General features: G+C 46.0%; 1 pseudogene; it reads right to left on the bottom strand.

Moving 5' to 3' along the window:
* Positions 1-343: 343 nt before the first annotated feature.
* Positions 344-6,581, bottom strand: LOC112840224 (UMP-CMP kinase-like; annotated as a pseudogene).
* Positions 6,582-11,392: the final 4,811 nt, after the last annotated feature.

Consider the following 11,392-nt stretch of genomic DNA (forward strand, 5'->3'; position numbering starts at 1 on the left):
CAGAATTTGGTCCACAAATTCACTTAACAGGTTGGAAATTTAAAACCTGTGAGAAAACGAGAAAGTGGGGAATCCCAAATTCTAACATGTAATTATTAAAGGGATATATACACACACACTATACAGTTTTGCTCACAGAAGACACAAACTACAAAAAAGGCATATGCTTTCTGAGTCGAGACAAAGAGCTAGCTGATATCATTCTTTGTTTCCTGAGCACCACAGCTAAGATGAAGTTAGACCCAAATTCACGGTCTATTCCTATAACCAAAAAAATTGAAGATTAAAAATTTAATTTGTTTTACTACATAGTTTCCAGCCATTGAGATGTAATGATGAAAGATTAAATTGCCTTAAAAGGGGGGTTGTAATAGCAGCTATCAAAGCAATATTCAAGCATGATTTCAAGGATGCTTTCAGGTGTAGAGTTAGCCTTCTTTGTCAAAGTCTTCACAATTTCATCAAAAACGTCATCAACAGACTTAGAGGCATCTATTTTCTTGACTTGCCCCGTTTCTTCATATAAGTCAATAACTGGCTTTGTTGACTGAAGATAGGTCCAAATTCCCTTTTCCACGCTCTCTCTGTTGTCATCACTTCTACCAACTACTCTTTCTCCTCTCAAGACATCGTTCAGTACAGATCTCATCATTACAGTAAAAAAGCGGAACCAAAGACACACCTGCCTTCCCATCCATGGTCTTGTTCCAACCTTGAAGGTTGTCTTGATTTCTTGGAACCCATCAATCAAGATTTTTTTCTTCTGAGCATTGGCAGCCACTGTCTGATCCATTTACCTCTTTAACAAACCGATGGTTATCTCAACTGGCACCATCTTCCCATCTGTAATGTACTCGACCTTGGGTTTTTCTTTTCATCATGAAGAAGTTCTCCTGCAGAAAGGTGTGTGTCACCATATTTCAGGTCACTGGTTTAGGGCAAAGAAGATGTAACTCAGAACAGACAGATGCATAGCTCCAAGGCACAGAGCTTCTATGCCCTCCCCAGGCGAGGGTCTCCTCCTAAATCTCTACATGTTCACCAGCACAGCTAAAGTTTACTTTTAAATGAACACCTTTTAAGACTTATAACTACACTTAAAAAATTGAATAATGCTGTCTAGGAAAAGACAACCTCTCTGCTTACTAACGTATTAGGAGTGGGGTTTTTTTTAATCAACTCAGAATAAAGAACAGACTGAAAAACAAGATGGAATTAGGTGAGTGTTGATAGAAGAGTGGGAAGGATGGAAGGTGGGTGAGATTTAACTAAGAAGAGAAGTCTGAGCACAAGAAGACTCAAGATTTTTTTAAAAAACCTGGTAAGGAAAGGAAGGGTCCCAAAGACTCATCTCCCATGACATATTGTAACTTCCTGTTCACTTGTCTTCTCCATAACTGCAATGTAAGCACCTTGCCTGCAAGAGTTGGATTTCCTGACCTTGTGTTTCTATCTGTAATTGGCGAGGAAACCGAGTAAGTCAGTGAGAAGTCTGTTTCCACTTTCTTGAGACCAGTCCTTCCACCCATCTGTCCCTGGTCTCACCCTTCTTCCCTTGTTCCCTTCCCACCTTGCACTTACAGAGCAGGTACTAAGAGGAGATGTTGCGGTGAGTGCTGTCAGTGAATGGGGAAGGAAAGGACGTCCTGTATGAGTGGAAAATCACATATTTCAGATCGCACCTAAATTTTATGGAAATTACTTATGTGGAGTATGTTGAGAAATTGTTATCCCTTTTGCAAAACTGAGACTGTGACACAAAATAATCTGCTCCAACAAGTTGAATGATTGTAGATAAGTATTAGAGATGTTTCGAGAGACTGACAGTTTTTCTCTTCCTCTTCATAGTTTCAGCAGCATTCATGTCAGGGATTTCTGGAAGTCTCTCGTCTATCACGGCCAGGGTCGGATGACTTCCCCAGGCCATGGAGGTGCAGACATTAGATTGTGCATACCTGGTGAGGGGGAGTTGGTATGTTTGGCTCTTTGCATGGTTATGTGTTAAGGGTATTTAGCAGCCCTTCACAGTGAAATTCTTTTCCAGGGACTTTTATCGATGGGGAAATGCCTGCAGCTCGGACAGATGCCAACAGTGTGTCTTTGCTGAGGAGAGCAATGAATGACTCTGGCTCTGACTCAGGTTAACTGGTATGCCTGGGAAAATGCTAGAACAAATCATGATAAAACCAATTTGCAAATGCTTCTAAAAGAACTCAGCTCTGTGAAGAACAAAGATGGAAAATTAATCTCATATGCCAGGGTTCAGAGTGACATGAGTTTGGTAGGCTAAGAAGATATATTGTAGTTCAAGTCTGTAAGATTTTGATCCTTCCTGCGTGAAACCACCAGCCCACTGGAAAAATGATGGAGGTGAGCCAGGGAGACAGAGGTGTGCCCTCCAGTGCAGGGATCCCGTGAAACCACATGTGGACAGCAGGGAGAAAGTGTCCCCGTCAACCCCACTCTCTGGGGCCACAGACGCAACCCAGACCATTATAAGCAACCACCGTAAATTTAAAAACTCTCCCGTGACCCCCCTTTCTCCTCTGGCTCCAATTTTCTGCTATCATTTATATAAAAGTCCTCGAGAGAGTTGTCCATGATCTTTGTCTGCAAGTCGTCTTCTTCTGTTGCAGAACCAGCTACACTATTTGCTGGGGTCAGAGCAAAATAGAACCATGAGGCCTTGTGTTCAAAATTATTAAGAATTTCAAGACAGCGATAGTAGAGCGTTCTTCCAACATGAGGCTTTTGTAAAGCTCAGATGTTGTGAGACTGTATGGGTCATCCCTCCAGGTCCTCCATCCTCTCCAATCAGGCTCTCATCTGCCATCTGTTCCACTAATAAGGTCTTGTCAGCATCAGCAATGGTTTCCATTTGGTCAAACCTGATGGTCAGTTCTCATCCTCACCTTTGGGGACCAATGAGTGGAATTTAGCAGAGCGACGACTCCCTTCTTAAAGCACTGTCTTTACCTGGCTCTTTATTTTGGACTTCGGACCTCAATAACTATGAGAGAATAAATTGATGTTGTTTTAAGCCACTAACTTTGTGGTGATGTGTTGCATCAGTGATAATAGCACACTCTCCTCATCAATGCAGCCTCCACATCCTGGTCTGTCCCTGGCTCATCCCTAGCACTTCTTGCCTTCTCTATACCCATCCCCAAGTGGCTTTAAAATAGCCCGTTTCAAGGTTTTAAAATACCAGCTATCAAAATGCAGATGCAAATCCACGATGAGATATCACCTTGTGTGTGTCAGAATGGCTAGAATCAAAAAGACAAGATAAGTGTTGATGAGGACGTGGAGCAAAAGGAGCCTTCGTGCGCTGTTGGTGGGAATGCAAACGGGTGCAGCCACCCTAGAGAACAGTATGGAGGCTCCTCAAAAATTAGAAATAGAACTAACATGATCCAGCAAATCCCACTTCTGGGAATATAGCCAAAGGAAATGAAATCACTTTCTCAAAGAAATGTCTGCACTCCCATGTTCATTGCAGCATTATTTACGATAGTCAAGACATGGAAACAATCTGTGTCCACTGATGGATGAATGGCTAAAGAAGATGTGGTGTACATGTGATACACACACACACACAATTGAATGTTATTCATCCATAAAAAATGGAGGAAATTCTGCCATTTGTGACAACAAGGATGGCCCTTGAGGGTGTTATGTTGAGTGAAATAAGTCAAACAGATACTATATGATCTCACATATATGTAGAATCTAAAAAATCTGAACTCATAGAAACAGGACAGATGTGGTGGGGGGTGGGTTGTGGGTTGAAGGAAATGGACAAAGGTGGTCAGAAGGTACAAAATTCCAGTTATAATATAAATCAGTTCTAGGGATGTAATGTACAGTGTAGAGACTATAGTTAACACTACTATATTGTATATATATTTTTTATATTGTATATTTTAAAGTTGCTAAGGAGCATCTGGGTGGCTCAGTCAGTTAAGCATCTGACTCTTGATTTTGGCTCAGGTCATGATCTCATGGGTCATGGGATTAAGCCTGTGTCAGGCTCCCTGCTCAGCACAGAGTCTGCTGGAGATTCTCCATCTCCCTCTGCCTCTCCCCCCACTCATGCACTCTCTCTCTCTCTAAAATAAATAAATAAATCTTTTAAAAAATGCTTAAAAGCCATTGTTTCATATGTTTCAATTGTTTAAGGCAGGAGAGAGAAGTCAATCCCAGTTACTGCATCATGACTAGAAGCAGAAATCTGCATCTACATCAATTTTGTAGGAGAACAGAATGGGGTACTGGCTTTACCATATATCTAGCTTTCTTATAAAAATAAAGCAATTTAAAGAGTGTAATATTCTCAAAAAGTTAGGTAAATAATAATAGCGACACTTAAAATAGTACCTGATGTTTAATATACAATTTATTTGTGTTTTATATGTATGCTTTACATATATTCATTTATGTAGTCCTCGCAGCTATGTGATAAAGTACATACTATTGTTAATATTTCTCTTATATTTATGTAAAGGAAGCTGAGCCACAGAGAAGCTGAGATATTTGCTCTAATTCACACAAGTCCTAAATACAGAGGCAGGATTGAAATCCAGGCAGTCTGGCTCCAAGGATCATGCCCTTAACCAGTAAGCTACACTGTCTCTTCTTACTGGATCTCAATAGATTGATGAAACTTCATAGACAGTCCAGAAATAAACTCAAGCACTATGAAGCATCATATAAAGTAGAAGTGGCTTTTGAATTCCTGGGTCATAAGCTTGTCGTCTTTTGTCCAAAGGATAAGCCCTTCTCCTCCTCAAAACATTAAAACTAGAAGTACCGTATGATCCCAAAGTCCCACTTCTGGGTGTTCATTCCAAAGAACTGAAATCGGGGTTGTGAAGAGCTGTCTATGCCCTCGTGTTCATTGTGGCATTATTCACAACAGCCAACGTGCAGAACCAGTGTAGACACCCCATGGTGGTGAGGCATAAGACAAAGTGACATCTGCATACAGACAGTGGATACTAGTCAGCCTCTAAAGAGAGCGAATCCTGCAGCATGCTGCGTTAGGCCAGTGAAATTTGCAGTTAGGGAAGGACGAACACTGTGTGCAGCTAGAGGGACCTGGAGCACTCAGACAGAAGGATGGCGGCTGGGGACGAGGGGGCCGCTGTGCTGTGACTGAGTCCCGGAGACCCTCTGTCACTAACTACACCGCATGGTGTACTTACACGTCTGTGAGGTGGGGCAATCTCAGACTATGTTCTCAGCATGATTGTTCAGAGGAGGAGCTCCTCTCCTGTACGGCAGGACTGCTGGTGCCCCAGGGACTTTTCTGACATGCCTCCAGAGAGCCTCCCGGTGCAGTGAAGCCTCCCTGGCTGCAGGTATCTGCCTCGCTGTCACGGGATGAACACCCGGTGGCACCCGCATCTGCTCTTCGCACACGCGGCTTTAATCAGGGGTTGGCGCCTGGGCCTCGGAGGGGGCTGCCATGTCTGCATTGCACTGCTGGACACGTGGTAGATGCTCACAAATCCATGTGCAGTGACCCCCTCTCAGGCTTTATTTATTTGTTTTGAAACTATGGCTCTTTATTTTTGTGTGGACAGTTCGAAGGAAGTTATCAGTAGCATCTGCTTAATATAAAGAAACAAAAAAACCAAAACATTTTTGGGTTTAAAGGAAAGTGTCACTAGAAGCCTGGTAGGGCTTCATCTTTTTAGAAGAGAAATACAGATTTCTGTTGCGAGCAGTCTTTGAAGGAGTCTGGGGAGGTTCTGTTTTAAAGCTAGCTTGGGGGTGGGGCTTATTTCCAGGCTTGACGTAATTTGGGGGCAGTGTCCTGGTGCTAGGGACAGGGTGACGGGACCGTGGTCACTGCCTGGGGCTGGGGAAGGTGACAGAGAGCGAGACAAGAAAATGTAATTGGGTGCCAACCAGCAGCTTGGGTGCAGCGTTCAGCAGACAGCCGTGTGGCGTACAGGTGTGGAACGGGCTGGCCAGCCTCGGCCTGGATCCCCTGACACCCCCCGGGGGTGAGGCCAGCATTCAGTTTTTTACCTGCGGGTGAGGGCGGGTTTCTTCCTGAGCCGCACTGAGCACCACCCTCCCCCCCCCCCGCCCCTCCACAGCACAGCGAGCTTGCGGGAAGCCAGGCCCTTCAGGCTCCAGCCCAGCACTCCTGGGCTCCAGGAGCACCAGAGGACCTCGGCCTCAGATCGAGCTGTACCCGGCCTTACCGATCATTCCCCTCATCAATGTCGCAGGACCCTGAGCAGCCGAGCCATGGGACAGCCACGGGACGGCCACAGGACAGCCACGGGATGGCCATGGGATGGCCATGGGACAGCCACGGTTCCTGCCTGGTCCGCAGCCACTGACCGGGACCACAGGGTGGTCCGGGCAAGACTTGAAGCTCACCTGTTCTCTGAACACGTGGTCTCAGAGGCACGGGTATCTGCGGCCTCTTCTTTACCCAATCTAAACCTTTCCTCTGAATCCAGCTCGAAGCCCATGACATTCCAGGAGCAGATCTTGAGTGTGGCCAATTTACCCCTGGGCAGGGTCTCCTGACCTGGGATGGCGAGGGTGGAGGTCCTCATACAGGACTAGCCCCTCTCCTGCTGCCTCTTTCTTGTCTTTCTAGCTCCCGCCTTACTCTTCTTGGCTCCTGGCCCATCTTGGGCTCCTCACGGTCTTGGCCACGCATCGGCATTGCTGTTACCAGCACCCATTGGAGCCTGTACCACATCGCATGCCCAAGCAGCATTCTTACCGCCTTCCCCTGGCACAAAGAGTCGGATCCATGGTTCAAAAACGTATTCTTTGATGAGTCAGAAATGCCAGCATCCACTGCAAATCTACTACTAGCTTAGCACTGTGTCCCTTTCATCTCCTTGGGGGGCAATTTTCCTCGTGGGCCACAAAAAGCAGTCTTTCCTGACACAATCCAGGGAAGGCTCTCCCCCTTACACATCTTGGCTCCAGACCATGAATTGCTGATTCATTAACAAAATACAACACACATTTGAAGAACGATTTCCTTCTACACACGCTGTGCATTCATAGATTACCTGTGGTGAGTGTTGACGCAGATAAAATCTTAGCTGGTTCAGGTAAGGGTCCTTGTCCTCAGAGGAGGGTGCAGTCTGAGTCCCCACGTTCTCTAGCATTCATCCCTATACTCTGATGATAACAGGGGTTGCTGAAGATGTTATTCTAAGTCAAGAAATATTATACCTTCTAGTTGCATATCACTTTTGAAGATGAAATGAGAAAATGTTTCCCCGGCTCTATCTAGACTACGTTGTGAGGGAAATCCGTTCACCAGTGTTTTACAGATGAGGCTGTCTAGCCCTCCAGAAGGGGCATGACCTGTGCAGGATCACATACTATACAATAGAAGAATTTGAACTCAAACCTGGATCTGCCACCATTCCTGTGGTTTACTGCATTGGAGCTCTGTCCAATGTCCCCATCAAGACAGTAGCGACACCGGAACGGGGTTGGGTTGTCGGCCTGTCCTCAGGGGAGCCTAGTGGGCATGGCGGCAGGTGTCTCTGCGTGCATGGCTGTGTGCTCTGCCAACATTAAGGCAGCGCCCGGGAGCTGGGTTTGGATTAATCGATCATCATTAAGAGGACCTGACATAGGAAGCCGGGAGATCCAGCTGAGTTGCTGGTCTGAAAAGGGCCCAGCAGAGAGAAGCAGCACAGCAAAGGCTGGAGAAATGAGCCTGGAGGGGAAGCTCCCAGCTCCGCCAGGCTGCTGGCAGTGGGGATGTGGAAGCCTGGGACCTGCTAGCCCTCAGAGAAGCTGCTCCCCCTCTGCTGGGGCTGCCCCGCGTAGGACACGGAGGGAGGACATGTTCCTCCTCAAGGTTTAGAGACCCTCACCGTCCCCGAAGCAGACAAACTGGAAAGTCAGATCTTTTCCCCCGTGTTTGGCTGCCCTCAAGTGCAAAGGTCAAAAGTCCAGCCTAACAAAGGAGGCAAAGAAATTCTCTCAATATGTGTTTACTAGAAAATTTTAAGTGAACAAGGAGTGAGCTCACTGACACAATGATACAGGCCTTCATCTCGGGTAGATTTCCTGCCCTAAATCTATCCTCATAACTCATCACCACCTAATGGACTTGAATTGTGCAGACTGAATCCAGATCCTGTAGAGAGGACCACTGGTTAGCTTCCCTTACGGTGTGCATTGCAATGGGACTCTAGTGCATGGCCACCACTCCTTTGCAATTTGGGTATTATTGGCCTGAGACCAGCTTCCAGTCAAAACATTGCTCGAAACTAGGTCAGATGAGATGGCCACGGTCGTGGGGTGAGTGTCTGCTCATCTGTCTCAGGTTCTGTGACAAGTTGGCAAGTGTTTTGTGTCTAGGGTATCTGACTGTCACCCTTCTGCATAATTTACAGTCTCCTCAGTCAGAACGACATGGCACCATCTTTGTGCGAGGCAGGTTATGTAACCATTAATGTTTTATCTCATAAATAAAAATTTTGCTAACGTTCCAACTCAGTAAACACTTCTATACCCAGGAAGACGGAAATGAAGTGGATGCTCCATAGTGGGATTGGAAGAGCTTTGATATTGGGTTTCTCAAGTAAAACCTTTGCCCACAAAGCAGTGAATGAAATGTATGGAAATTGAAGTGATTTTGCCAGGGATGGGGAGCTGACAGGTTTGAGGGACTGAAGAATAAAAGCTAAAGTGAGGACCTACTGAGACCAAAGTTCTATAAATCTTTTTTGTTTTATCGTTTTTGTTGCCATTCTTCTTTAATAATTTCAATAACCCTGAAACATAGTTATAACCACTTTAAAGAAGGAAACAAAAAGCAAACAAAAAAATCCCCAAGCCTCATACAAATTAAGTCATGTGATCCAGGTCACCTGGAAGGACCAAGGTTTATTCTGGGCTTAAATCTAGATCTGCCTGACTCCGAAGCCCAGGCTCCATTCCTTATGACAAAATGGCGCACGGTGACACGTCAGATACCACTGCTTGCCTCCCCAGCATCCATCCTCTCTTCTTCCTTCTTAATAAAACCCAGTGTTGCTAAGCTGTCCACCCTCCCGTACACCAGCATGCAGTTCAGAGGCAGTCATCTGGCCCTCAAGGGGCTCCTGGTGAATGGTCACCGCCACCATCCTTGCAATGACCACCACGGAGTGAGAATGTGGCTCAGTTCTGGCTGATGACATGTTACAGGAAATCGGCCGGATGGGAGGGCAGCAGTGGGAAATGCTTTGGGAAAGAAGTTTCCTCTTTCTTTAGAACAAACAAGACACCGGGGTCTTCATCTGTGGGATATGGATGTGTCTGGAAATGGTGGCTGCACCTGCCATCCACTCTTGACTGCAACCTGGGAGCAAAATCTCTGCGGAAGGAGGCAGGTCCGAGGAGCAAGAGTCTTGGACCAGATATGTTAAGGAAACCCACAGTGTGCTATCCTCCCTGACTTCCTTTATGAGCTAACTCATGCTTGTGTTTACTCCAGTTCAAACTCTGGTTTCTGTTTATTGGAGCCCGAAACATCCTAATGGTTTAACTGGATGCCAGGACCACACGCAGGGAGACGCGACAGGCTTGCTCCTTGCGGATTCAAGGCAAATGGAACAGAGGGTCCCAGGCTGAAGTAAATTCATCTGAACAGGGCAGAATGAAGGGACCCATGGGACCAGCACTTGTCACTAGGACTTCTACAGCAGAAGGTTCCAGAAATTGGGGCAGCGGGTACAGAGGCAGGACACTTGCAGGACTGAAACGTGGGACTCATCGCAGAGCAACCTGGCTGGTAAATACACTGACACTGGGCCTTGTAACACACACACAACGGGGGTCCAGTCCTGCCAAGCCGGGTCATTTACGAGGAAAGTTGAAAGGAATTGCCTGGCATGAGCCAAGCTAATTAAATTCATCTCCTAAGGATTTCTTCTGGGCAGCTAATTTTTTTAATCTAAAAGAAAATTTTGAAAACTCCCACAACCACTCTCAATTCATTGGCTTAGGGATTTTAATTTAATGTATTAAAACAATGAACTAGTAGCATTTTTAAGATATCCAATATCTCTGTGAAAATTCTAAGCTATTTCAGTTCTTATCACAATGTTCGTGTTTATTAGAGAGACGTGGGGAGAGAGAGAAAATCTGAGACATTCTATTCCTCGGTCAGTACTTGTCATTAGTCACATTCCTTGTTCTCTCCTGGTACGCAAGACAAAGAGACGGACGCTAGCATCTTCTGACTGGCTGGGTCGTATGTGCTAGAAAACCCCTGTATATAAGCACTGGAAGGGCTTCCCTGGGGAGGTTGGGTACTCACCATGTACATGCAGAATCCTACAAACTCATGAACAGCACACGATCTCCCTCCACAATCCTGTTTTCTCAGCGGTGGGGTTGACATGAAAATGGACCAGCTTCAGTGGCCCAGGAAATGGGGAGGACATTGTATGCTGACTTAAGAAAGTTATCAGACCAGATGCAATCCTTTGTATTTTTTGGAGACATGGAAAGGCACCCAAGTAATCATATTCTACTTAAACATTGTGTTTCATCAGGTGATGGAAACTACAGGTATGGTCAGGGTTCCCATCTGATGGTGAAGATAATGTGAGCGAGGACAGGGGTTCCTGGGGGACTCCATCAGGGAAGAATCTGCCTTTGGCTCAGGTCATGATCCAGGGGTCCTGGGATCAAGCCCCGCACCGGGCTCCCTGCTCCACGGGGAGCCTGCTTCTCCCTCTGCCTCTGACCTGCCCCCCTGCTTGTGCTTGTTCTCTCTCTCTGACAAATAAATAAAATCTTAAAAAAAAAAAAAAAGGTGAGCAAGGGTTGCTTAGGCTCTTTAATCCCTGAAATCAGGGATTAAATTCCTAGTTAGAAGGAAAATGAAGGGAGAGTTTTTTAAGTAAATAAAAGATTGGAAGGGCTGACACAGGAGCTGTCTGGATGGGAATCCAATACAGTTACACTGACCGTGGTGTGGGATATTATTATTACTGAAAATTACAATTCCTTTACATAAGATATTTTAACTCAGAGGTAATGGAAGCTGTTGTGAATTTGTGGTGTCCAGTTGGACCACGTTGCCCAGAATTCTGTTCTTTACAAGGTTCCAGGTCAGTGTTGGCAGCAAGAAAAGTCTGCACGAGACTTGAAAGCAGACATGAGACAGCAGCTTCCCTTGGCTCTGGAGGCTGGTCTACGTGCTGTAGCTCAGATGTGTATGGCTCACCTGCTGCATCCACCCCTGCCAGCATGGGGCAGCAGCTGGGGGCACAGCTCCCCCACACCCCACCACACCTTTATTTGTCAGCCCAGAGAACACACGGTCTCCCAAAGCATCACTAAGAACTTCAGCAGTGGCTCTTCTGTACAGACCAAGGCTGATAGCAGGAGATAG

The sequence above is a fragment of the Callorhinus ursinus genome, unplaced genomic scaffold (genome assembly GCF_003265705.2).
Source record: "Callorhinus ursinus isolate GAN/ISIS: 27379988/994484 unplaced genomic scaffold, GSC_fseal_2.0 scaffold19, whole genome shotgun sequence".
Lineage (NCBI taxonomy): Eukaryota > Metazoa > Chordata > Mammalia > Carnivora > Otariidae > Callorhinus > Callorhinus ursinus.